This window comes from Delphinapterus leucas, chromosome 2 (genome assembly GCF_059928025.1).
Source record: "Delphinapterus leucas isolate spDelLeu-1000000601 "Yukka" chromosome 2, BTC_Dleu_Yukka2, whole genome shotgun sequence".
NCBI lineage: Eukaryota > Metazoa > Chordata > Mammalia > Artiodactyla > Monodontidae > Delphinapterus > Delphinapterus leucas.
The window spans coordinates 82,760,152-82,786,406 of record NC_143130.1 but is presented as its reverse complement, the minus strand read 5'-3'; the positions used below and the strand labels follow the sequence as shown (position 1 = coordinate 82,786,406).

The 26,255-nt window shown below is 37.5% G+C and overlaps 1 protein-coding gene and 1 pseudogene across 1 annotated transcript in view; one reads left to right on the top strand and one right to left on the bottom strand.

Moving 5' to 3' along the window:
- The window catches only part of UNC13C (unc-13 homolog C), a 385,689-nt gene that overhangs the window by 242,915 nt on the left and 116,519 nt on the right, over positions 1-26,255 (top strand). The gene's annotated exons all lie outside the window — the stretch shown is intronic.
- Positions 2,459-5,827, bottom strand: LOC111177887 (protein phosphatase 1 regulatory subunit 14B pseudogene; annotated as a pseudogene).

Sequence of the window (26,255 nt, the reverse complement as noted above, 5' to 3'; positions counted from 1 at the left end):
GTGTGCACTTGAGAAGAAAGTTAATCTGCTGTTTTTGGATGGAATGTCCTATAAATATCAATTAAATCTATCTGGTCTATTGTGTCATTTAAAGCTTGTGTTTCCTTAATTTTTTGTGTGGATGATCTGTCCATTGGTGTAAGTGAGGTGTTAAAGTCCCCCATTATTATTGTGTTACTGTCAATTTCCTCTTTTATAGCTGTTAGCAGTTGCCTTATGTATTGAGTTGCTCCTATGTTGGGTGCATGTATATTTATAATTATTGTATCTTCTTTATGGATTAATCCCTTGATCATTATGGAGTGTTCTTCCTTGTCTCTTGTAACGTTCTTTATTTTAAGGTCTATTTTATCTGATAATGAGTATTGCTACTCCAGCTTACTTTTGCTTTCCTTTTGCATGGAATATCTTTTTCCACCCCCTCACTTTCAGTCTGTATGTGTCCATAGGTCTGAAGTGGATCTCTTGTAGACAGCATATGTATGGGTCTTGTTTTTGTATCCATTCATCGAGCCTGTGTCTTTTGTTTGGAGCATTTAGTCCATTCACATTTAAGTAATTATCGTTATGTATGTTCCTATTGCCATTTTTTCAATTGTTTTGGGTTTGTTTTTGTACGTCCTTTTGTTCCCTTGTGTTTCCCATTTAGACAAGTTCCTTTAGCATTTGTTGTAGAGCTGGTTTGGTGGTGGTGAAATCTCTTAGTTTTGCTTGTCTGTAAAGCTTTTGACTTCTCCATTGAATCTGAATGAGATCCATGCTGGGTAGAGTAATCTTGGTTGTAGATTCTTCCCTTTCATCACTTTAAGTATATCGTGCAGCCTCCTTCTGGCTTGTAGAGTTTCTGCTGAGAAATCAGCTGTTAACTTATGGGAGTTCCCTTGTATGTTGTTTGTTGTTGTTCCCTTTTGGCTTTTAATAATTTTACTTTGTCTTTAATTCTTGTCAGTTTGATTACTGTGTGTCTCGGCATGTTTCTCCTTGGGCTTATTGTGGCTGGGACTCTGCCCTTCCTTGACTTGGGTGGCTCTTTACTTTCCCATGTTAGGGCAGTTTTTGACTACAATCTCTTCAAATATTTTATCAGGTCCTTTCTCTCTTCTCCTTCTGGGACCCCTGTGATGCAAATGTTGGTTCGTTTTATGTTGTCCCAGAGGTCTCTTAGGGTGTCTTCATTTCTTTTCATTCTTTTTTCTTTATTCTGTTCTGTGCTAGTGATTTCCACCATTCTGTCTTCCAGGTCACTTATCCGTTCTTCTGCCTCAGTTATTCTGCTATTGATTCCTTCTAGTGTATTTTCCATTTCAGTTTTTCTATCGTTCATCTCTGTTTGTTGTTTAATTCTTCTAAGTCTTTGTTAAACATTTCTTGCATCTTCTTGATCTTTGCCTCCATTTTTTTTTCCAAGGTCCTGAATCATCTTCACTATCATTATTTTGAATTCTTTCTCTGGAAGGTTGCCTATGTCCACTTCATTTAGTTGTTTTTCTGGTGTTTTATATTGTCCCTTCATCTGGTACATAGTCCTCTGCCTTTCATTTTGTCTTTCTTTTTATGAATGTGGTTTTCTTTCCACAGGCTGCAGGATTGTAGTTCTGTTTGCTTCTGCTGTCTGCCCTCTGGTGGATGAGTCTATCTCTGGACATTGAGAGGAGACTCCTGTGGGTCATGCCTTAGTGAAAGCAGCCAGGGGAAACAAAAGCCTATTCTGTGTTAGTGTTGGAGTGTCTGCTGCAGAGGCAGGTCCAATTATTTTATATTGATATTTTAGTGAAGTATTAATAAATCTTCCCATTCTTAAAAATAAACATTACAATTAGTATATATTTAGTAATGTATTAACTGTGTAGATAAAGCGTCAGATTGATATATTTTTTATTTGGATTTAATTGATTCTTCTAAAGGACCAAAATGTATATGAGTTAAATATTTTTTAAACTTTATAGTGGCTGTAGTTAGTACAAGGAAAAAGACAGGTCTTAAGTTTAAAAGCCTTTTACTTGACTTCATTTGAACAGCTTAGTTTCTCAACAGCAACCCCACACATATATAGGCAGTACTGCTTCATATAAATTTGTTGGATTTTTTGGTAGAAAATGAGAGTTAAATTAATGTAACACTAACAGAAATGCAACTTTATTCACTATTTTCCTGACTGATGAAAAGGTATTAAGAACTCACAAATGCAGTGCTTTTAAAGGATAAACAATTTCAGAGGTCTTCACACATTGATTTTCTCTATATCTTAAAACTTCTGTAATAACATGCTTCACTCAAATTTTCATTTATTGTCTAGCTCCAAGAATAATGGAAGTTGATTTGCTATATATACAGTAGAATTTTTTTTTAACTGCATCAAAGGCATATCCTAGCTCTGCTAAAGGGCCTGCACCACAGTCAATATAAAAGCACAAAAAGTCCCATCAGTTTAATAATAATAAAACCCCCAAAATGGAAAACTGAGGGTGCAGGGAAGAGGTCCCTGGGCCAGGGGCATGGGGAGCCCTGCTCATGGCACCAGGCCTGGCCACAGGGCTCCCCTGGTATTACTGTTGCTACGAGGTTGGGGGTCAGCAATTGTCCTGTGGGAGCCATCGTTCACCTGGGTAGAGGACCCTTACTTCTTCTGGGGTGTGCTCAGCTTCTGCATGCCCCAGATCTTGCTCAGCTGGCCAGAGCTGAAGGCCTCAGTGGGTTTGTAACAGTCAACCAGCAGCTCCTTGACCCTGGCAGCTCGGGTGTCATTCATCACTCTCCATGTCCAGGAGTTCATCCACATCAATTTCCAGCTCCAGGATCTCCTCTTCCTGGCAGTTGTAGAGGTGAGTGATCTGCTCCGGGATCCACTCCTCCAGGTTGAGGCGCTTCCGTAGCTCCTTGCGGTTGTACTTGACTGTGACCTTCCCTTGGCGCCTCACTGGTCCCTCATCGTCTGCGCCACCTGGGCCCTCGCCTGCAGCCCCAGGGCGGCTCTGAAAGTAGATGCGGGGTCCTGGGCCACCACTCCCTGGTCCAGGGGCCGGAGCCACCAACGCCGCACCCCTCACAGGGCCAAGTATGTGCGTCAGGCTCCTCCTTGTGCTGCCGCCTCCAGGATGCCTGCCGGCTGGCTCCAGGCCCCTGGCTAGGGTTAGCTCATGAGCTCAGCTCCACAGGGCTCCTCATGGCTCCACAGCAAGGGCAGTGGCGGCGGGCGTGCCTGGGGGCAGATGCAGCATGTGGCGTCCCCAGAGCTGGCCTGGCCACACCCCGCCCCCTCCTCGCCAATCCCTAGAATTTTTCTGTATATTAAATTGATAATACTTACCTGGTAGCAGGATTCAGTGTCATGCAACATGTATTGATGCTATTGTTATCTGCTTTTGGAATAAGTCTGTGAGGTACTTCAGCTTGAAAGAAGCAACAAATGAACCAAAAAATAAATGATAACTAATGAGACAGTGAAGAGAACAGGGTAAGTTCCCAGATTTCAAATGAACTGTACTATTTTGTGACTCCACTCATCCTCAGATTATCCTATATATATATATATTCAGTCACCAAGAATACATCATAAGATAATTATTTATATGTAGTGGTCTCCATAGTTATTTAGCCAATCCTTTTAGCCCTTGAATGATTAATTCCAATTCATTTATTCAAAGTTTTTTGAGCTCCTACTTTTTGCAAACACTGATGTAAACACTAGGGTTCACATGATAAAGAAAAAAAAAAAGGCGGGGGAGTCTCCACATTATAGCTTGATTAGAGTAAGAGTTAATAAGAAAATACAAGGAATCATTAGTATGACTCCCGAGCTGAGTGAGAGGTCAGCATGGACTAATACTAGCAAGTGATAACTTCTTATATGTGTAATTGGAGTTTCCAAAGAAGTAAAGAGAGTCAGAGACAGTTGTTGAAATGGAAGATAGGTAAAGAAAATCTAATATGTGGAAATAGAGTCCCTGGAGAAGGGAAAACAAAAGAAAGCAATAGAATTTATGTTCAAAACTGTAATAAAAGAAAATTTTATAGAAATAAAAGACTTCCAGGTACAAATTGACAAGGCTGACTTAATACTAGAAAATCAACTTGGAATTGTCAGCTTTGAAACAGATCCTGGTAAATTTATTGGATCTTAAAGATAACGGAGATATCTTCAGGGTCTCTAGTCATAAAGTGATTAGGATCTTTTTTAAAAATGCCCCAGAGAACTCCCAAGCACCTTCCACACTGTGAAGATAAAAGAAGTCACATTCTGCAAGACCGAAAGGGCCTCCACCAGAACATGACCATGCTGGAGGCTTGACCTTGGACTTCCTAGATCTAGAACTGTGAGAAATAAATGTTTGTTGCTTATAAGCCACCTAGTCTATGGCATTTGGTTATAGCAGCCCAAACAGACTAAGACAAAAGGCTAGTTTATTATTGGGAAATCCACTAATATCATATAACATATTAGTAGGCATAAGAAGAAAAAGCAGATGGTAGTCTCCATGGATGCTGAAAAAGTATTTGACAGAATTCAATACATATAAACATTCAAGAACATAGAAATCAATGGATATTTCCCTTACCGTATTTCATAAAAATAATTATATATTTTTATACATCTAGATATGTATGTGTATATATATTAAATATATATGAACTAGAGACATCATGCAAATTTGGCAAAATATTGACCATTGTTGAGTCTGAGTAAAGAAGATATGGGAGTTCATTGTACTAGTCTTGCAACATTTCTGTAATTTTTACATTATATCAAAATAAAATATTGTACAATTCACTATTTCTGAATAAGAGAGATGAAAAATTGGCTAAACAATGTCATTTTCTGTGTCTTATCCTTTTTAACCAAGTTACTGTAATAGTCTTTTAATATGGTAGTTCTTGTTACAACTACAATTAGTTGTAACAATTACTGCCATTTATAAAGTATATTTCAGTGATGGCACATTTATACAGTGTTATCTCACTGAACTTTCACAAAACATCCTGAAGGGGGATAGAGTTACAGTCCCATTTTACACAAGAGGAAACTGAGCCTTCTAGGAGTAAAATGGTTTGCCCAAGTTGACAGGGCAGTAAGTGATGGATTCAAGACAAAAATTCATGTCTCTGTCTCCCTTGCTGTCTCAAATCTTTCCTCCAGTGCATCCATCTAACCCCAAAGACATGAGTTTTTCTATACTTTTTCTTAAATGTGGGGATTATATCCTAGGCTTCTTTTGTATTCCCATAGCACAATATGTGGCTTGCACATCACAATCAATTATACTTGTTGAATTAAGTTAAATTACAATGTAGTATAAATAAATAAAAAGGGAAAGAGAAAAGAATAAGTCTGTGCTTAAATAGTTCCCTACATATATTGATTCTCTTTGTCTTAATTTTCACATAAAGAGTAAAATTTGTTAGCTGACACAATGAAAAATTTAGGTAAATGAATATGAGCGATTGATTATATAAAAGTACTATTGCAAATGTAAACAAAATATTGGACTAGTATTTTTAACTTTCAGGTGGGAATTTTATTGATGGTAAGTTCAATAAAGAAGGGGAAAAATACCAAGATGCTGTGTTTTTCATACTCTATCTATTCTGAAAAGTGTTGGCCTAGATATAGTGCAGTTGACATCATGTAATTTATATGTTCATAAATCCTCCAGTACATGAAGTACCTTTAATCAATGACCATTGCCTAAAGGATGAGGTATATTTTTACTGAGTACACATTTTATTGAACTATAACATGCATAGAGAAATTGTGCAAATAATAGGTGTCCAGCTGGATAGATTTATACACAGTGCACTTACCTGTTAACAGAACCTCAGAAGTCCCCATCATGTTCCTTTCCAGTCACTACCTAATGCCTCTGATAAAATTACTCACTATTTTGACTTCTAACATGATATAATACTTTTGCCTGTTGTGGAGCTTCATTTACATCAAACCATAGAATACATTCTATTTTGTGCTGGGATTCTTTCATTGAACATTATTTTTTTGAGATATTACCCACATAGTCTGTTCATTCTCATTACAGTATTATGTTCCAGTGTACAAATATGCCACTATTTATTTATTCATTTTACTATTGAGGTATATTTGGGTAGTTTCCAATTTTAGACTATTAAAGTGGTGCTATGAATGTTCTTATTCACATTTCAGTGGATATATATGTACACATATCTGTCATAGATATACCCAAGGAGTGGACTTACTAAGTCATAGAGATGCATATGTTCAGTTTAGTAGATATTACAAACTAGTATTCCAAAGTGATTATACCAGTTACCTGACCCATCAACAGTGTATACAAGTTCCAGTTGCTCCACATCTCCACCAACTTGCTATTGCCTGTCTTTTTCATTCTAGCCATTTTGATAGACGTGTAATGATAATTAAAATTGTAGTTTAATTTCTGCTTTCCCGATGACTAAGAAAGTGAGATACTTCTTCATAAGGTTTTTGGCCATTTGGCTATTTCTTTTGTGAGCTACCTTTTCAATCTTTTGTCCATTTTTTTAATTGAGCTCTCTGACATTTTCTTAAAAATTTTAAGCTCTTTATATATTGTAGATATTAGCCTTTTGTTGGATATTTGTATTGCAAATATTTTCTCAGTCTATGACTTGCTTTTTTACTCTCTTAATAATGTCTTTATTGATGTATAGTTGATCTACAATATTATATTAGTTTCAGGTATACAGCTTAGTGATTCAGTATTTTCACAGATTATACTTCATTAAAAGTTATTACAAGATAATGGCTATAATTCCCTGTGCTATACAATATATCCTTGTTGCTTATCTATTTTATAGTAGTTTGTATCTCTTAATCGCATACCTCTAATATGCCTCTCCCCCCTTCCCTCTTCCTTTGGGTAACCACTAGTTTGTTTTCTAAATTTGTGAGTCTTTTTCTGTTTTGAGTATACATTCACTTGTATTATTTTTTTAGATTCCACGTGTATGTGACTTATTTTACTAAGCATAGTATTTTCTAGGTTCATCTATGTTGCTGCAAATAGCAGAATTCCATTCTTTTTATAGCTGAGAAATATTGTATATATATACCACATCTTCTTTATCTGTTTGTCTGTTGATGGGCACTTGGGTTGCTTCTATGTCTTGGCTATTGTAAAAATGCTGCTAAGAACATGGGGTGCATGTATCTTTCTGAATTAGAGTTTTCATCTTCTCTGAATATATGCCCAGGAGTGGGATTGCTGGATCATATGGTAGTTCTAGTTTTAGTTTTTTGAGGAAGTGTCATACTGTTTTCCATAGTAGCTGCACTAATTTACATTCCCACCAACAATGTACAAGGGTTCCCTTTTCTCAACATCCTCACCGACATTTTTTATTTGTAGACTTTTTTTTTTTTTTTTTTTTTTGCGGTACGTGGGCCTCTCACTGTTGTGGCCTCTCCCATTGTGGAGCACAGGCTCCGGACCCGCAGGCTCAGCGGCCATGGCTCACAGACCTAGCCGCTCCGCGGCATGTGGGATCTTCCCGGACCGGGGCACGAACCCATGTCCCCTGCATCAGCAGGCAGACTCTCAACCACTGTGCCACCAGTGAAGCCCTGTAGACTTTTTGATGATAGCCATTCTGACAGATGAGACGTGGTACCTTGTTTTTATTTGCATTTCTATAATAATTAGCATAGTTGAGCAGCTTTTCATGTGCCTGTTGGCTATCTGTATGTCTCCTTTGAAAAATGTCTATTCAGGTCTTCTACCCATTTTTTGATTGTGGTGTTTGGCGTTTTTTGTTGTTGTTTTGTTTTGATGTTGAGTTGTATGAGCTTTTTATATGTTTTGTATATCAACCCCTTGTTAGTCATATCATTAGCAAATATTTTCTCCCATTCAGTAGATTTTTTTCACTTTTGTCAGCGGTTCCCCTTGCTGTGCAAAAGCTTTAAGTTTACTTAGGTTCCATTTATGTATCTTTGCTTTTATCTTTTGCCTTAGAAGACAGAGCCAATAAAATATTGCTACGATTTATGTCAAAGTGTGTTCTGCCTATGTTCTCTTCTAGGAGCTTTATGGTTTCTCATCCTCATTTTATAGAAATATTCTACTTATTTTCTTTATTTTTGTTTGTTTGCCTTTTGCTTGTTTCTATTTTTTAATTTTTAAATGCATTTTGAGTTTATTTTTCTTTATGGTGTGAGGAAATGTTCTAATCTCACTGTTTTACATGTAGTTGTCCAGTTTTCCCAGCACCACTTGTTAAAGAGACTGTCCTTTCTCCATAATATATTCTTGCCTCCTTTGTTGTAGATTAATTGACCATAGGTGTGTGGGCTTATTTCTGGGCTTTGTATCCTGTTCCACTGATCTGTGTATCTGTTTTTGTGCCAGTACCAAGCTGTTTAGATTACTGTAGTTTTGTGGTATCTTCTGAAGTCTGAAAGTGTGATACCTCCAGCTTTGTTCTTTTTTTCTCAAGATTGCTTTGGCTATTCTGAGTCTTTTGTGGTTTCATATGAATTTAGGATTATTTGTTCTAGTTCTGTGAAAAATGTCATGGTATTTTGATAGGGATTGTATTAAACCTGTAGATTGCTTTGGGTAGTATGGCCTTTTTAACATGTCATTTAATGATTTCTTTTGAAAAATAGAGGTTCTAAGTTTAAACAGTGCAATTTATCAGTAACCTCCTTTATTAGTACTACTGTTTTTGTCCTCTTTAATTAATCTTTGCCTACCCAAGATTATGAAAATAATCTCTTACATTTTCTTCTAAAAGCTTTATTGTTTACCTTTCTATTTTAGATCTACAATCCATCTGAAACTCACTTTTTGTGTATCAACCCCCTTGATGAAGTCGTATGATGTAATAGAAAGATCTTTTATTCTCTAAGCTCAGACCGATCTGGAGAATATAACAGAAATATGTAGAAGTGTATGCCCAAGAATACACAAAGCATAGTTTTTAAAAACCATATTAAATGATGACATTAATTTTATTGGCATGGAAGATTGTTGAGTGAAAGGAGTGGGTTATAGAACATAAAGCATTTATACAAATTGTATGCACACATATATTTTAGATACATAAATTGATACAGTGTTATTCTGAAGGGTAATCAGGCATAGTTTAACAACGTATCTGTGAATCATGGGATTTATGGTAATTGATATTTTTCTTTGAACTTTTCTGTATTGTTTGAATATTTTTCAGTGAATATGTATCTTCATTTCCAGAATAAACATGAAAAATCATTCTTATTTAAATACAAGTACATAGGGGAGAAGAGTTATCCAGAGGTACCCATAATAACCTTTTGGATCTTTTCATTCAGTCATTTTTCTTGGCATAGATGGTGGCTGTTTTATCCTTTAATAAAAATTGTAATTCCTATTTAATTAGACTTCTGAATCTGGTACAAGTCTGGCCTGAGGGGGAGAGAGGCTAGAACAAAAGAACTCCTTGTGTCCAGTAAATAGATTTATTTCTGTAACGAAAAATGATTCATGATAAGATGTATCACTTTTATGGTTTATCTACATGCTTCATGAAAGAAGGAACCAATCCCTCCATATCTTTGCATGTTGATTAGTAGAGCCAGTTCAGCTGTATGTACTTTGCCTTCATGCCAAAAACAAATCAGTATATAAAATTCTTCGGTCCACTGCAAATTTTCCTCTCATGACTCTGTAGATGTTGTTTTGTTATCCCATAGCCTCTACGGAATGGAAGGATCACAGGTCAGCCTGCTTTAAATAATTTTATATACTTGCTTTTCTGTTTATAAGCCTAAAAGATTTTTTTCCTTTATTTTGTCTTTCAAACATTTTGGCAGGTGTTTTATTATTTATTTTTATTTATTATTTATTATTCATTAGTACCTAGACGTGAGTATCTCTTCACTAGTAGAGAATTTCTTAACTTCATACTTGCTTTCCTCTCTCTCCCACTAAAAGATTGTTCTCTTTAATTATGCATCTTATTATTGATTCTGTTCCATTTGTTTAACTTTTTTTTTTTGTCCTTATGTTGGATCTCTCCTCTCTAGTTATAGAAGTCTCTCTGACTACTGTATCAATCATTTATTCTCTAATTTTCTTCTCTTAGAATTATCCCTGCATCCTAGAGGATTTTATTAAGCTAGGCTTCAAGTACTGATTTATTTTCCTAAATTGTCTATTTTGCTCTTTACTTTTTCTAGTTGTATTTTTTAAATAAGTTACTAGTTTTTGAAAATACAGGTACATGGTTAAAACAGTACAAAAAATATTCTGTGAAAAGTTTCTTTTTGTTACCTGACAAGTTAACCACTGTTTCCAGTTTCTTGTGTATTTCCAGAAATATTCTAAGCATACACATGTATGTGTGCACCTATCTTTTTTCTTTTCTACATAAGTGGTAATATATTATCCATACTCTTCTTCACCTTGCTATCTTACTTAACAATATAACTTGAAGTTTGTACTGTGTAAATACATTTAGATCTACCTCATTCTCTATTACAATTATATTGTTTTCAATAGAATGGTTGTATAAAACATACTTAATTCTTCTTATATCAATAAATATTTAGACTATTTTTAATACTTTGCTAATATAAATAACTCTGTACATATATTTTTTGTTTACATGTGCAAGCATATTTAGACAGGAAATTTTAGAAGTGGAATTGCCAAAAGATATGCACATTTAAAATTTTGAAATGTATTGCTAACTTTTCCCTAAAAAGCAGAACACTGTATTTTCTACTTTAGCAATATGATAGATAACTACCATCTCATTAAATTTTCATTTCTTTAAGTATTAACGAAGTTATGCGTTTTTCACATGTTTAAGGCCATTGTCTTTTTTTAAAGTGAGAATTCCCAAGGAAATTATCAATAAAGTTTAAAAAATAACCATTACCACCATTAATAAAATTAAAAGTAATCAAGTATTTAGGATATTTTAATCACTTGTGGCTAAAATATAAATTAAGTGAAGCATTTTTTAACTGTTCATGACTTATCTATTAGTTCCATTTCCTTTATAAGTAATAAACAGATGATTGCAACTCAGAAAGCAAAGAGAAAATGACTTAGTTGAAATCTACCAAAAAGATAAATCCCTATTTTTTTTATAAGTTGTAAATAATTGATAGAAATCAATTTTATCCTAAAACAGAATCTCAACTACAGGTTACATTTAAATAAGTAATGAGAAAATGTACAGGAAACTAAAAGAAATGAAACCCATAAAGATTTAAGTCTTTTAAGAAAAAGCTACAAGCAATGATTTTGCAATATATGTTATAACCTGAGAAATACATGAAACTGATTATTTATGAGTATTTTTTATGAGCTATGTATATGGAATAAAATTGTTTATATTTTATTGATAATTCTTAATAAAAAGTTTATTGATATACACAGGGCTTTTTATTTTAAGGCAGAAAATTAGGTCTTTTAAGACACAGCAGTGGCTTTTCCCCATGGGAAGCTGTACACCAGGAAACTTTTAGACCGTGTCCAATGTTAAACATGTCCTCTATCAGTTTGATTGATGACCTCGTCTATTCTCAGCAAAACTAAGGAGAAAATGAAGGAATAGGGATGGCAAAAGAACTGGATACAACCTTTACATTCTTTTATCCATCCATCTATCCATTTATCTTATCCTTGTCTGAGCAGACAAGGTGGTGTGAGGAAGCAAACATTTATCTTATCTGTTGTGTTATCTGTTCTTAGAAAGCTTATCTAGGCAGAGAAGAGGTAAGAGGCAAGGTTATATGATGGAAAGACACAGAACCAGGATTAGACTTTATGCTGCACCACATCTACCACAGTCATCACTGTTACCACCCAAGTCCAAACAGCCAGGTCTGTCCATTGTTCATTCTACTGCAGTGGCTCCTCTATACACTGCTGCTTCCACTTTTAGGTCCCTGTAATCTGTTCTCCAGACAGCAACCAAAGTGATGTTTTACCAATGTAAAATGAGACCAAAAACCTCCAGCGTTATTCCATAACTCTTAGGACGAGAGGTCCTTATCATAGAATTCAAGATCCTATGTGACCTGACCCTAGCTTCTCTCTGAAATCAGCTCTCACCACTCTCAATCACTCACTCCGCTTCAGCCACACTGGCTTCCTTGCATCTCCTTGAACTTATCAAGGACACTCTTTGGCTCGAGGGCTACTTCACTTGCTATGTTTTCTACCTGAAATGCTCTTCCAGAAGATGGCTGCATGGTTTGCTCTCTGACTTCATTCAGTTCTGCTTTCATGTCGCCTCATTAGAGATCTTCCCTTAGCGCCCTATCGAAGAAAATGTACGCTCAGCTCATCTGCTCCCTTACCCTGCATTTTATTTTTCCAGAACACTTACACTACTTCGCATTATATTGAGGGGTTTTTATTGTCTGCCTCTCCTCACTATATTATAAATTCCAAAATCCCAGGAATGCTCTGTTTTCTTCTTTGCTGTACTTTCAGTATGCAGCATAGTACCTGGTTCACAGTAGATAATCAGTAGATATGTTGCACAAGTGAATGAAATCCACATTTTGGTCCTAAGTACTAACTTTCATGGAAATACTCTGTACTACCTCTATTGCTAGGACTGCTAGGCCTATGGATAAAAGTACAATGTAAATGAAGCTTGTTTTTGTTTATTTTTTATACCCTTGCTCCATGGCTTGTCAATTAATGCCAGTAGCTTCTTTGGGTGCCCGTATTTTTTTTTTTTTAACATCTTTATTGGAGTATAACTGCTTTACAATGGTGTGTTAGTTTCTGCTTTATAACAAAGTGAATCAGTTATACATATGTTCCCATATCTCTTCCCTCTTGCGTCTCCCTCCCTCCCACCCTCCCTATCCCACCCCTCCAGGTGGTCACAAAGCACCGAGCCGATATCCCTGTGCCATGCGGCTGCTTCCCACTAGCTATCTACCTTACGTTTGTTAGTGTATATATATCCATGCCTCTCTCTCGCCCTGTCACAGCTCACCCTTCCCCCTCCCCATAACCTCAAATCTGTTCTCCAGTAGGTCTGTGTCTTTATTCCTGTCTTACCCCTAGGTTCTTCATGACACTTATTTTTTCTTAAATTCCATATATATGTGTTAGCATACGATATTTGTCTTTCTCTTTCTGACTTACTTCACTCTGTATGACAGACTCTAGGTCTATCCACCTCATTACAAATAGCTCAATTTCGTTTGTTTCTATGGTTGAGTAATATTCCATTGTATATATGGGCCACATCTTCTGTATCCATTCATCCGATGATGGGCACTTAGGTTGTTTCCATCTCCGGGCTATTGTAAATAGAGCTGCAATGAACATTTAGGTACATGACTCTTTTTGAATTTTGGTTTTCTCAGGGTATATGGCCAGTAGTGGGATTGCTGGGTCATATGGTAGTTCTATTTGTAGTTTTTTAAGGAACCTCCACACTGTTCTCCATAGTGGATGAACCAATTCACATTCCCACCAGCAGTACAAGAGTGTTCCCTTTTCTCCACACCCTCTCCAGCATTTATTGTTTCTAGATTTTTTGATGATGGCCATTCTGACTCGTGTGACATGATATCTCATTGTAGTTTTGATTTGCATTTCTATAATGATTAGTGATGTTGAGCATTCTTTCATGTGCTTGTTGGCAATCTGTATATCTTCTTTGGAGAAATGTCTATTTAGGTCTTCTGCCCATTTTTGGATTGGGTTGTTTGTTTTTTTGATATTGAGCTGCATGAGCTGCTTGTAAATTTTGGAGATTAATCCTTTGTCAGTTGCTTCATTTGCAAATATTTTCTCCCATTCTGAGGGTTGTCTTTTGGTCTTGTTTATGGTTTCCTTTGCTATGCAAAAGCTTTTAAGTTTCATTAGGTCCCATTTGTTTATTTTTGTTTTTATTTCCATTTCTCTAGGAGGTGGGTCAAAAAGAATCTTGCTGTGATTTATGTCATAGAGTGTTCTGCCTATGTTTTACTCTAAGAGTTTGATAGTTTCTGGCCTTACATTTAGCTCTTTAATCCATTTTGAGCTTATTTTTGTGTATGGTGTTAGGGAGTGATCTAATCTCATACTTTTACCTGTACCTGTCCAGTTTTCCCAGCACCACTTATTGAAGAGGCTGTCCTTTCTCCACTGTACATTCCTCCCACCTTTATCAAAGATAAGGTGTCCATATGTGCATGGGTTTATCTCTGGGCTTTCTATCCTGTTCCATTGATGTATCTTTCTGGTTTTGTGCCAGTACCATACTGTCTTGATTACTGTAGCTTTGTAGTATAGTCTGAGGTCAGGGAGCCTGATTCCTCCAGCTCCGTTTTTCGTTCTCAAGATTGCTTTGGCTATTCGGGGTCTTTTGTGTTTCCATACAAACTGTGAAATTTTTTGTTCTAGTTCTGTGAAAAATGCCAGTGGTAGTTTGATAGGGATTGCATTGAATCTGTAGATTGCTTTGGGTAGTAGAGTCATTTTCACAATGTTGATTCTTCCAATCCAAGAATATGGTATATCTCTCCATCTATTTGTATCATCTTTAATTTCTTTTATCAGTGTCTTATAATTTTCTGCATACAGGTCTTTTGTCTCCTTAGGTGAGTTTATTCCTATATATTTTATTCTTTTTGTTACAGTGGTAAATGGGAGTGTTTTCTTGATTTCACTTTCAGATTTTTCATCATTAGTATTTAGGAATGCCAGAGATTTCTGTGCATTAATTTTGTATCCTGCTACTTTATCAAATTCATTGATTAGCTCTAGTAGTTTTCTGGTAGCATCTTTAGGATTCTCTATGTATAGTATCATGTCATCTGCAAACAGTGACAGCTTTACTTCTTCTTTCCCGATTTGGATTCCTTTTATTTCCTTTTCTTCTCTGATTGCTGTGGCTAAAACTTCCAAAACTATGTTGAATAAGAGTGATGAGAGTGGGCAACCTTGTCTTGTTCCTGATCTTAGTGGAAATGCTTTCAGTTTTTCACCATTGAGGATGATGTTGGCTGTGGGCTTGTCATATATGGCCTTTATTATGTTGAGGAAAGTTCCCTCTATGCCTACTTTCTGCAGGGTATTTATCATAAATGGGTGTTGAATTTTGTCAAAAGCTTTCTCTGCATCTATTGAGACGATCATATGGTTTTTCTCTTTCAATTTGTTAACATGGTTTATCACATTGATAGATTTCCGTATGTTGAAGAATCCTTGCATTCCTGGAATAAACCCCACTTGATCATGGTGTATGATCCTTTTAATGTGCTGTTGGATTCTGTTTGCTAGTATTTTGCTGAGGATTTTTGCATCTATGTTCATCAGTGATATTGGCCTGTAATTTTCTTTCTTTGTGACATCCTTGTTTGGTTTTGTTATCAAGGTGATGGTGGCCTCGTAGAAGGAGTTTGGGAGTGTTCCTCCCTCTGCTATATTTTGGAAGAGTTTGAGAAGGATAGGTGTTAGCTCTTCTCTAAATGTTTGATAGAATTCGCCTGTGAAGCCATCTGGTCTTGAGCTTTTGTTTGTTGGAAGATTTTTAATCACAGTTTCAATTTCAGTGCTTGTGATTGGTCTGTTCATATTTTCTATTTCTTCCTGATTCAGTCTTGGCACGTTGTCCATTTCTAAGAATTTTTCCATTTCTTCCAGATTGTCCATTTTATTGGCATAGAGTTGCTTGTAGTAATCTCTCATGATCTTTTTTATTTCTGCAGTGTCAGTTTTTACTTCTCCTTTTTCATTTCTAATTCTATTGATTTGAGTCTTCTCCCTTTTTCTCTTGATGAGTCTGGCTAATGGTTTATCTATTTTCTTTATCTTCTCAAAGAACCAGCTTTTAGTTTTATTGATCTTTGCTATTGTTTCCTTCATTTCTTTTTCATTTATTTCTGATCAGATTTTTATGATTTCTTTCCTTCTGCTAAATTAGGGGGTTTTTTGTTCTTCTTTCTCTAATTGCTTGAGGTGCAAGGTTAGGTTGTTTATTTGAGATGTTTCCTGCTTCTTAAGGTGGGCTTGTATTGCGATAAACTTCCCTCTTAGAACTGCCTTTGCTGCATCCCATAGGTTTTGGGTCGTTGTGTCTCCATTGTCATTTGTTTCTAGGTATTTTTCTATTTCCTCTTTGATTTCTTCAGTGATCACTTCATTATTAAGTAGTGTATTGTTTAGCCTCCATGTGTTTGTATTTTTTACGGATCTTTTCCTGTAATTGATATCTAGTCTCATGGCGTTGTGGTCGGAAAAAATACTTGATACAATTTAAATTTTCTTAAATTTATCAAGGCTTGATTTGTGACCCAAGATATGATCTATCCTGGAGAATGTTCCATGAGCACTTGAGAATAATGTGTATTCTGTTGTGTTTGGATGGAGTGTCCTATAAATATCAATTAAGTCCATCTTGTTTAATGTATCATTTAAAGCTTGTGTTTCCTTATTTATTTTCATTTTGGATGATCTGTCCATTGGTTAAAGTGGGGTGTTAAAGTCCCCTATTATGAATGTGTTACTGTCGATTTCCCCTTTTATGGCTGTTAGTATTTGCCTTATGTATTGAGGTGCTCCTATGTTGGGTGCATAAATATTTACAATTGTTATATCTTCTTCTTGGATCGATCCCTTGATCATTATGTAGTGTCCTTCTTTGTCTCTTCTAATAGTCTTTATTTTCAAGTCTATTTTGTCTGATATGAGAATTGCTACTCCAGCTTTCTTTTGGTTTCCATTTGCATGGAATATCTTTTTCCATCCCCTTACTTTCAGTCTGTATGTGTGTCTAGGTCTGAAGTGGGTCTCTTGTAGACAGCGTATATATGGGTCTTGTTTTTGTATCCATTCAGCCAATCTGTGTCTTTTGGAGGGAGCATTTAGTCCATTTACATTTAAGGTAATTATCGATATGTATGTTCCTATTCCCATTTTCTAAATTGTTTTGGGTTCGTTATTATAGGTCTTTTCCTTCTCTTGTGTTTCTTGCCTAGAGAAGTTCCTTTAGCATTTGTTGTAATGCTGGTTTGGTGGTGCTGAACTCTCTCAGTTTTTGCTTGTCTGTAAAGGTTTTAATTTCTCCATCAAATCTGAATGAGATCCTTTCTGGGTAGAGTAATCTTGGCTGCAGGTTTTTCTCCTTCATCACTTTCAGTATGTCCTGCCACGCCCTTCTGGCTTGCAGAGTTTCTGCTGCGAGATCAGCTGTTAACCTTATGGGGATTCCCTTGTGTGTTATTTGTTGTTTTTCCCTTGCTGCTTTTAATATGCTTTCTTTGTATTTAATTTTTGACAGTTTGATTAATATGTGTCTTGGCGTATTTCTCCTTGGATTTATCCTGTATGGGACTCTCTGTGCTTTCTGGACTTGATTAACTATTTCCTTTCCCATATTAGGGAAGTTTTCAACTATAATCTCTCAAATATTTTCTCAGTGCCTTTCTTTTTCTCTTCTTCTTCTGGAACCCCTATAATTCGAATGTTGGTGCATTTAATATTGTCCCAGAGGCCTCTGAGACTGTCCTCAGTTCTTTTCATTCTTTTTTCTTTATTCTGCTCTGCAGTAGTTATTTCCACTATTTTATCTTCCAGGTCACTTATGCGTTCTTCTGCCTCAGTTATTCTGCTATTGGTCCCATCTAGAGTATTTTTCTTTTCATTTATTGTGTTGTTCATCATTGCTTGTTTCATCTTTATTTCTTCTAGGTCCTTGTTAACTGTTTCTTTCATTTTGTGCATTCTATTTCCAAGATTTTGGATCATCTTTACTATCATTATTCTGAATTCTTTTTCAGGTAGACTGCCTATTTCCTCTTCATTTGTTAGGTCTGGTGCATTTTTATCTTGCTCCTTCATCTGCTGTGTGTTTTTCTGTCTTCTCATTTTGCTTATCTTACTGTGTTTGGGGTCTCCTTTTTGCCGGCTGCAGGTTCGTAGTTCCCGTTGTTTTTGATGTTTGTCTCCAGTGGCTAAGGTTGGTTCAGTGGGTTGTGTAGGCTTCCTGGCGGAGGGGACTAGTGCCTGTGTTCTGGTGGATGAGGCCGGATCTTGTCTCTCTAGTGGGCAGGTCCATGTCTGTTGGTGTGTTTTGGGGTGTCTGTGGACTTATTATGATTTTAGGCAACCTCTCCGCTAATGGGTGGGGTTGTGTTCCTGTTTTGTTAGTTGTTTGGCATAGGGTGTCCAGCACTGTAGCTAGCTGGTCGTTGAGTGAGGCTGGGTGCTGGTGTTAACATGGAGGTCTCTGGGAGATTTTCGCCGTTTGATATTATGTGGAGCTGGGAGGTCTCTTGTTGACCAGTGTCCTGAAGTTGGCTCTCCCATGTCAGAGGCAGAGCCCTGACTCCTGGCTGGAGCACCAAGAGCCTTTCATCCACACGGCTCAGAGTTAAAGGGAGAAAAAGTAGGGAGAATTAGTAGAAGTAGGAAGAAAGAAAGGAAGGAGGGAAGGAAGGAAGGAAGGAAGAAAGAAAGAAAGAAGAAAAGAAGGAAAGAAGACAAGAGGGAAAGAAAGGAGGGAGGGAGGAAGGAAGGAAGGAGGGAAGGAAGGAAAAAGGAAGGAAAGAAGATACAGTAAAATAAAATAAAGTATAATAAAGTTATTAAAATTTAATTATTAAGAAAAATTTTTTTTTTAAAAATGGACGGATAAAACCCTAGGACAAATGGTGCAAGCAAAGCTATACAGACAAGATCTCACACAGAAGCATACAGATACACACTCACAAAAAGAGGAAAAGGGGAAAAAATCATAGAGCTTGCTCTCGAAGCCCACCTCCTTAATTTGGGATGACTTGTTGTCTATTCATGTATTCCACAGATGCAGGGTACATTAAGTTGATTGTGGAGCTTTAATCCGCTGTCTCTGAGGCTGCTGGGAGAGATTTCCCTTTCTCTTCTTTGTTCTCACAGCTCACAGGGGCTCAGCTTTGGATTTGGCCCCGCCTCTGCGTGTAGGTCGCTGGAGGGCGTCTGTTTTTTGCTCAGCCAGGACGGGGTTAAAGGAGCCGCTGATTTGGGGGCTCTGGCGCACTCAGGCTGGGGGAGGGAGGGGCACGGCGTGCGGGGCGGGTCTGCGGCGGCAGAGGCCAGCATGACGTTGCACCAGCCTGAGGCTCGCCGTGCGTTCTCCCGGGGAAGTTGTCCCTGGATCCCGGGAAGCTGGCAGTGGCGGGCTGCACAGGGTCCCCGGAAGAGGGGTGTGGATAGTGACCTGTGGTCGCACACAGGCCCCTTGGTGGCGGCAGCAGCAGCCTTAGCGTCTCCCGCCTGTCTCTGGGGTCCGTGCTTTTAGCCGCGGCTCACGCCCTTCTCTGGAGTTCTTTTAAGCAGCGCTCTTAAACCCCTCTCTTCGCGCACCAGGAAACAAAGAGGGAAGAAAAAGTCTCTTGCCTCTTCGGCAGCTCCAGACCTTTTCCCGGACTCCCGCCCCGCTAGCCGTGGTGCACTAACCCCTTCAGGTTGTGTTCACGCTGCCAACCCCCGTCCTCTCCCTGCGCTCCGAGCCAAGACCAGGCCTCAGCTCGCAGCCCCGCCCGCCCCGGCGGGTGAGCAGACAAGCCTCTCGGGCTGGTGAGTGCTGGTCGGCACTGATCCTCTGTGCGGGAATCTACCCGCTTTGCCCTCCGCACCCCTGTTGCTGTGCTCTCCTCCCCAGCTCCGAAGCTCCCACCTCCGCCTCCCGCAGTCTCCGCCTGTGAAGGGGCTTCCTAGTGTGTGGAAACCTTTCCTCCTTCACAGCTCCCTCCCGCTAGTGCAGGTGCCATCCCTATTCTTTTGTTTCTGTTTTTTCTTTTTTTGCCCTACCCAGGTATGTGGGGAGTTTCTTGCCTTTTGGGAGGTCCGAGGTCTTCTAACAGCATTCAGTAGGTGTTCTGTAGGAGTTGTTCCACATGTAGATGTATTTCTGGTGTATCTGTGGGGAGGAAGGTGATCTCCGCGTCTTACTCTTCTGCCATCTTCCCAGCACCCCCCTGGGTGCCCGTATTTTACCATTATGTTACAGCTTGTTGGCCTGCTCTCTTTTTTAAAATAATTTCACGTCTTCCCATTTTTTTTTATTATTAGTTTTTAAACATCGTTATTGGAGTATAATTGCTTTACAAAGGTGTATTAGTTTCTGCTTTATAACAAAGTGAATCAGCTATACATATATCCCCATATCTCCCCCCTCTTGTGTCTCCCTCCTACCCTCCCTATCGTGCCCCTCTAGGTGGTCACAAAGCACCAAGCTGATCTCCCTCTGCTCTGTGGCTTCTTCCCACTAGCTATCTATTTTACATTTGGTAGTGTATATATGTCCATGCCACTCTCTCACTTCGTCCCAGCTTACCCTTCCCCCTCCCCGTGTCCTCAAGTCCATTCTCTACATCTGTGTCTTTATTCCTGTCCTGCCCCTAGGTTCTTCATAACTTTTTTTTTTTTAGATTCCATATATATGTATTAGCATATGGTATTTGTTTTTCTCTTTCTGACTTACTTCACGCTGTATGACAGACTCTAGGTCCATCCACCCCACTACAAATAACTCAATTTCCTTTCCTTTAGTGGCTGAGTAATATTCCATTGTATATATGTGCCACATCTTTATTGATTCATCTGTTGATGGACACTTAGGTTGCTTCCATGTCCTGGCTATTGTAAATAGAGCTGCAGTGAATATTTTGGTACATGACTCCTTTTGAATTAAGGTTTTCTCAGGGTATATGCGCAGTAGTGGGATTGCTGGGTTGTATGGTCGTTCTATTTTTAGTTTTTTTAAGGAACCTCCATACTGTTCTCCATAGTGGCTGTATCAATTTACATTCCCACCAACAGTGCAAGAGGGTTCCCTTTTCTCCACACCTTCTCCAGCATTTATTGTTTGTAGATTTTTTGGTGATGGCCATTCTGACTGTTGTGAAGTGATACCTCATTTTAGTTTTGATTTGCATTTCTCTAATGATTAGTGATGTTGAGCATTCTTTCATGTGCTTGTTGGCAATCTGTATATCTTCTTTGGAGAAATGTCTATTTAGGTCTTCTGCCCATTTTTGGATTGGGTTGGGTTTTTTTTGTTATTGAGCTGCATGAGCTGCTTGTAAATTTTAGAGATTAATCCTTTGTCAGTTGCTTCATTAGCAAATATTTTCTCCCATTCTGAGGGTTGTCTTTTCATCTCGTTTATGGTTTCCTTTGCTGTGGAAAAGCTTTTAAGTTTCATTAGGCCCCATTTGTTTATTTTTGTTTTTATTTCCATTTCTCTAGGAGATGGGTCAAAAAGGATCTTGCTGTGATTTATGTCATGGAGTGTTCTGCCTATATTTTCCTCTAAGAGTTTGATAGTGTCTGGCCTTACATTTAGGTCTTTAATCCATTTTGAGTTTATTTTTGTGGATGCTGTTAGGGAGTGTTCTAATTTCATTCTTTTACATGTAGCTGTCCAGTTTTCCCAGCACCACTTTTTGAAGAGGCTGTCTTTTCTCGATTGTATATTCTTGCCTCCTTTATCAAAAATAAGGTGACCATACGTGTGTGGGTTTTATCTCTGGGCTATCTATCCTGTTCCATTGATCTATATTTCTGTTTTTGTGCCAGTACCATACTGTCTAGATTACTGTAGCTTTGTAGTATAGTCTGAAGTCTGTCTCATCCCATTTTTTCCCTTATAACTATCCATCTGTAGTTTCCTAGCACCAGATTATGTGGTCCTGACTTCATACCACTTCCTGAATTTTCAAGATCTATGTCTCAGACAAATCATGCAGAATTCTTCCAAGTCTATTATAAAATGGTATGCTCTTCCTTCTGAGTATTATGGAAGAGCAGTTTCACACTCTGGCTTGCCTGTAAAACATTTCACAGATATAGGAGTCTGTGTCGTAGATGAAGATTATAGAGGAAATGTTGCTGTTGTACTGTTTAATTTTGGCAAAGAAACATTTGATGTCAAAAGGGTGATTGAATTGCACAGCTCATTTGTGAACAGGTTTCTTATCCAGAAACAGGATGTTTAAGTTTTGGATGATGCTGAAAGGGGTTCAAGAGTTTTTGGTTCCACTGGAGGTAGCCAGTCTTATTCGAAACCCACCAGTCTAGATTTGTGGGTTGTAGATCTACACCAGAATTCTAAGCAGATATATCAGAGTGTATGGCTGTGAAGTATGTCTGACCTCACATCACTTCTGGTTTAATTTACCAGGGAGCCTTGTTTCATTCTGGGATTCTGCTGAGATACTAGTTTTAATTTTGAGTTGGACTGCCAGCTACAAGTATAATGCTGCTTCTAGCATCAGTTTCATTGGTCATGGAGTAAGGCAGTATTTTCCTAATTTTGCTTGGCTTTTTTTCCCTAGTGTTTTGCTAAGGCTTAGTTACCAGAAATGTTTCATGAAAGAAACTTCCATATCTTCTTTCTTACCCTACAAAAATTAATGGTATTTTTTCCTTCATTGTCATTGATCCTTAAGAAAGTTGACTACAATAATTGATTATTATGGCTAATCTTTTCTCTTGTTTGCTGATTTCCTTCTCTGGAAGATTCACATTGCTCCAAATTACTTTTTGCTAACATATTATTATGTATAGTCCTCTATTTCTTCATTTTTATTTTATTACTCCAAACTTTATTACCTTGTAAGTACAATACCTTACTTTGGCAGCCAGAACTTTACATGATATCTCACTTCCAAAGATGTGCTGATATTACAAAACCTTTATAGAGCAGCTCTAAAATGGAAAATTGTAATTCTTATTTTCTCTCTCTCCCTCTCTCTTTTCTCCCCTCCCCGCCCTCGCCTTTCTCTTTATGCTTCCAGTTACATGGATTAGCATTCTCAGTGTATGAAAAAGAGCCCATGATCTCCATCTGTCTATTGTTAATATACATTTATGCTTATCTTTGATAGATGTTTATATGTGTGTATTATCTGTAAAAGTCTTATACATATGTATTTTTACAATCAAAATTTCTGAGTGATAGGGTTCGGGGTTTGTGAGCACATAGTATCTTACAAACCATCATGTGCATTGACCCCCTAATGCCGGCTCTTTATTTGGTATTCCTTCTAAACCTTCCATATCATCACCTCTTAGAGATAGAGCAGCCTGTCAAACACTTAGAGGGATGTTTAAGAGAGCCCTGCAGAATTGAACTACCAACTCTAGGACAGCGCAGAGTGTTTATGCAGTAAAATGATGTCACAGATTAAGAACTGGAAAATGACACTGTGACGATTGATGGCAGCAAATTTGCTTTTGGCATGAGAATGGATTGAGTGTATGTCACCCCTATCCTGTAAATTGATACATAATTGTCGATAAAATCCCATGCATACAATAACTTTCAGAAGAAGATATATTATTTCAAAGTAAATGCTGGTAAACACCATCTAAAGGCAAATAGGAATAGTCTTCTAAGTTAGCAAGTTTTTCCTTGTACTATTTTAATGAAGCATTTTTATTCTGGTAGTAAAATATTCTCATTGAAATTCAAAGCTTAATTTTTTAATATCTTTATTGGAGTATAATTGCTTTACAATGTTGCATTAGTTTCTGCTGTACAACAAAGTGAATCAGCTATATGTATACATATATCCCCATATCCCCTCCCTCTTGAGCCTCCCTCCTACACTCCCTATCCCACCCCTCTAGGTCATCACAGAGCATTGAGCTGATCTCCCTATGCTATGCAGCAGCTTCCCACTAGCCATCTGTTTTACATTTGGTAGTGTATATATGTCAATGATACTGTATCACTTCGTTCCAGCTTCCCCTTCAACCCGTTTCCTCAAGTCTGTTCCCTATGTCTGCATGTTTATTCCTGCCCTACCGCTAGGTTCATCATTACAGTTTTTTTACATTCCATATATATGTGTTAGCATACAGAATCTGTTTTTCTCTTTCTGACTTCACTCTGTATGACACATTCGAGGTCCATCCACCTCACTACAAATGACTCAATTTCGTTTCTTTTTATGGCTGAGTAATATTCCATTTTATATATGTGCCATATCTTCTTTATCCATTCATCTGTCGATGGACACTTAGATTGCTTCCATGTCCTGGCTATTGTAAGTAGAGCTGCAATGAACATTGTGGTACATGACTCTTTTTGAATTATAGTTTTCTCAAGGTATATGCCCAGTAGTGGGATTCCTGGGTTGTATGGTAGTTCTATTTTTAGTTTTTCAAAGAACCTCCATACTGATCTCCATAGTGGCTGTATCAATTTACATTCCCACCAACAGTGCAAGAGGGTTCCCTTTTCTCCACACCCTCTCTAGCATTAACGTTTTGTAGATTTTTTGATGATGGCCATTTTGACTGGTGTGAGGTGATACCTCATTGTAGTTTTGATTTGCATTTCTCTGATGATTAGTGATGTTGAGCATCCCTTCATGTATTTGTTGGCAATATGTGTATCTTCTGTGGAGAAATGTCTGTTTAGGTCTTCTACCCATTTTTGGATTGGGTTGTCTGTTTTTTTGATATTGAGCTGCATGAGCTGCTTGTAAATTTGGACATTAATTCTTTGTCAGTTGCCTGTTTTGCAAATATTTTCTCCCATTCTGAGGGTTGTCTTCATCTTATTTATGGTTTCCTCTGATGTGCAAAAGCTTTTAACTTTCATTAGGTCCTATTTGTTCATTTTTGTTTTTATTTCGATTTCTCTAGGAGAAATCTAGGAGATGGGTCAAAAAGGATCTTGCTGTGATTTATGTCAAAGAGTGTTCTGCCTCTGTTTTCCTCTAAGAATTTTATACTGTCTGGCCTTAGATTTAGGTCTTTAATCCATTTTGAGTTTATTTCCATGTATGCTGTTAGGAAGTGTTCTAATTTCATTCTTTTACATGTAGCTCTCCAGTTTTATCAGCACCACTTACTGAAGAGGCTGTCTTTTCTCGATTGTATATTCTTGCCTCCTTTATCAAAGATAAACTGACCATATGTGCATGGACTTACCTCTGGGCTTTCTATCCTGTTCCATTGATCTATATTTCTATTTCTGTGCCAGCACCATACTGTCTTCATTACTGTAGCTTTGTAGTGTAGTCTGAAGTCAAGGAGGCTGATTTTTCCAACTCCGTTTTTCTTTCTCAAGATTGCTTTGGCTATTTGGGGTCTTTTGTGTTTCCATACAAATTGTGAAGTTTTTTGGTCTAGTTCTGTGAAAAATGCCATTGGTAATTTGATAGGTGTTGCATTGAATCTGTAATTAGCTTTGGGTTGTATAGTCATTTTTGCAGTATTGATCCTTCTTATCCAGGGACATGGTATATCTCTCCATCTGTTTGTATAATCCTTAATTTCTTTCATCAGTGTCTTATAATTTTCTACGTACAGATGTTTTGTCTCCTTAGGTAGGTTTATTCTTAGGTATTTTATTCTTTTTCTTGCAATGGTAAATGGGAGTGTTTCCTTAATTTCTCTTTCAGATTTTTATCATTAGTGTATAGGAATGCAAGAGATTTGTGTGCATCAATTTTGTATCCTGCTGCTTTACCAAATTCATTGATTAGCTTTAGTAGTTTTCGGGTAGAGTCTTTAGTATTTTCTATGTATAGTATCATGTCATCTGCAAACAGTGACAGATTTACATCTTCTTTTCCAATTTGGATTCCTTTTATTTCTTTCTCTTCTCTGATTGACATGGCTAAAACTTCCAAAACTATGTTGAATAATAGTAGTGAGAGTAGGCAACCTTGTCTTCTTCCTGATCTTAGTGGAAACGGTTACCGTTTTTCACCATTGAGAATGATGTTGGCTGTGGGTTTGTCATATATGGCGTTTATTATGTTGAGGTAAGTTATCTCTGTGCCTCCTTTCTGGAGGGTTTTTTATCATAAATCGTTGTTGAATTTTTTCAAAAGCTTTTTCTGAACATATTGAGATGATCATACCGTTTTTATCCTTCCGTATGTTAATATGGTATATCACATTGACTGATTTGCGTATATTGAAGAATCCTTGCATTCCTGGGATAAACTCCACTTGATCACGGTATATGATCCTTTTAATGTGCTGTTGGATTCTGTTTGCCAGTATTTTGTTGAGGATTTTTGCATCTGTACTCATCAGTGATATTGACCTGCAGTTTTCTTTGTGTGTGACATCTTTTTCTGGCCTCGTAGAATGAGTTTGGGAGTGTTCCTCTGTCTGCTATATTTTAGAAGAGTTTGAGAAGGATGGGTGTTAGCTCTTCTCTAAATGTTTGGTAGAATTCACCTGTGAAGCTATCTGGTCCTGGGCTTTTGTTTGTTGGAAGATTTCTAATAACAGTCTCAAATCAGTGCTTGTGATTTGTCTGGTTATATTTTCTATTTCTTCCTGTTTCAG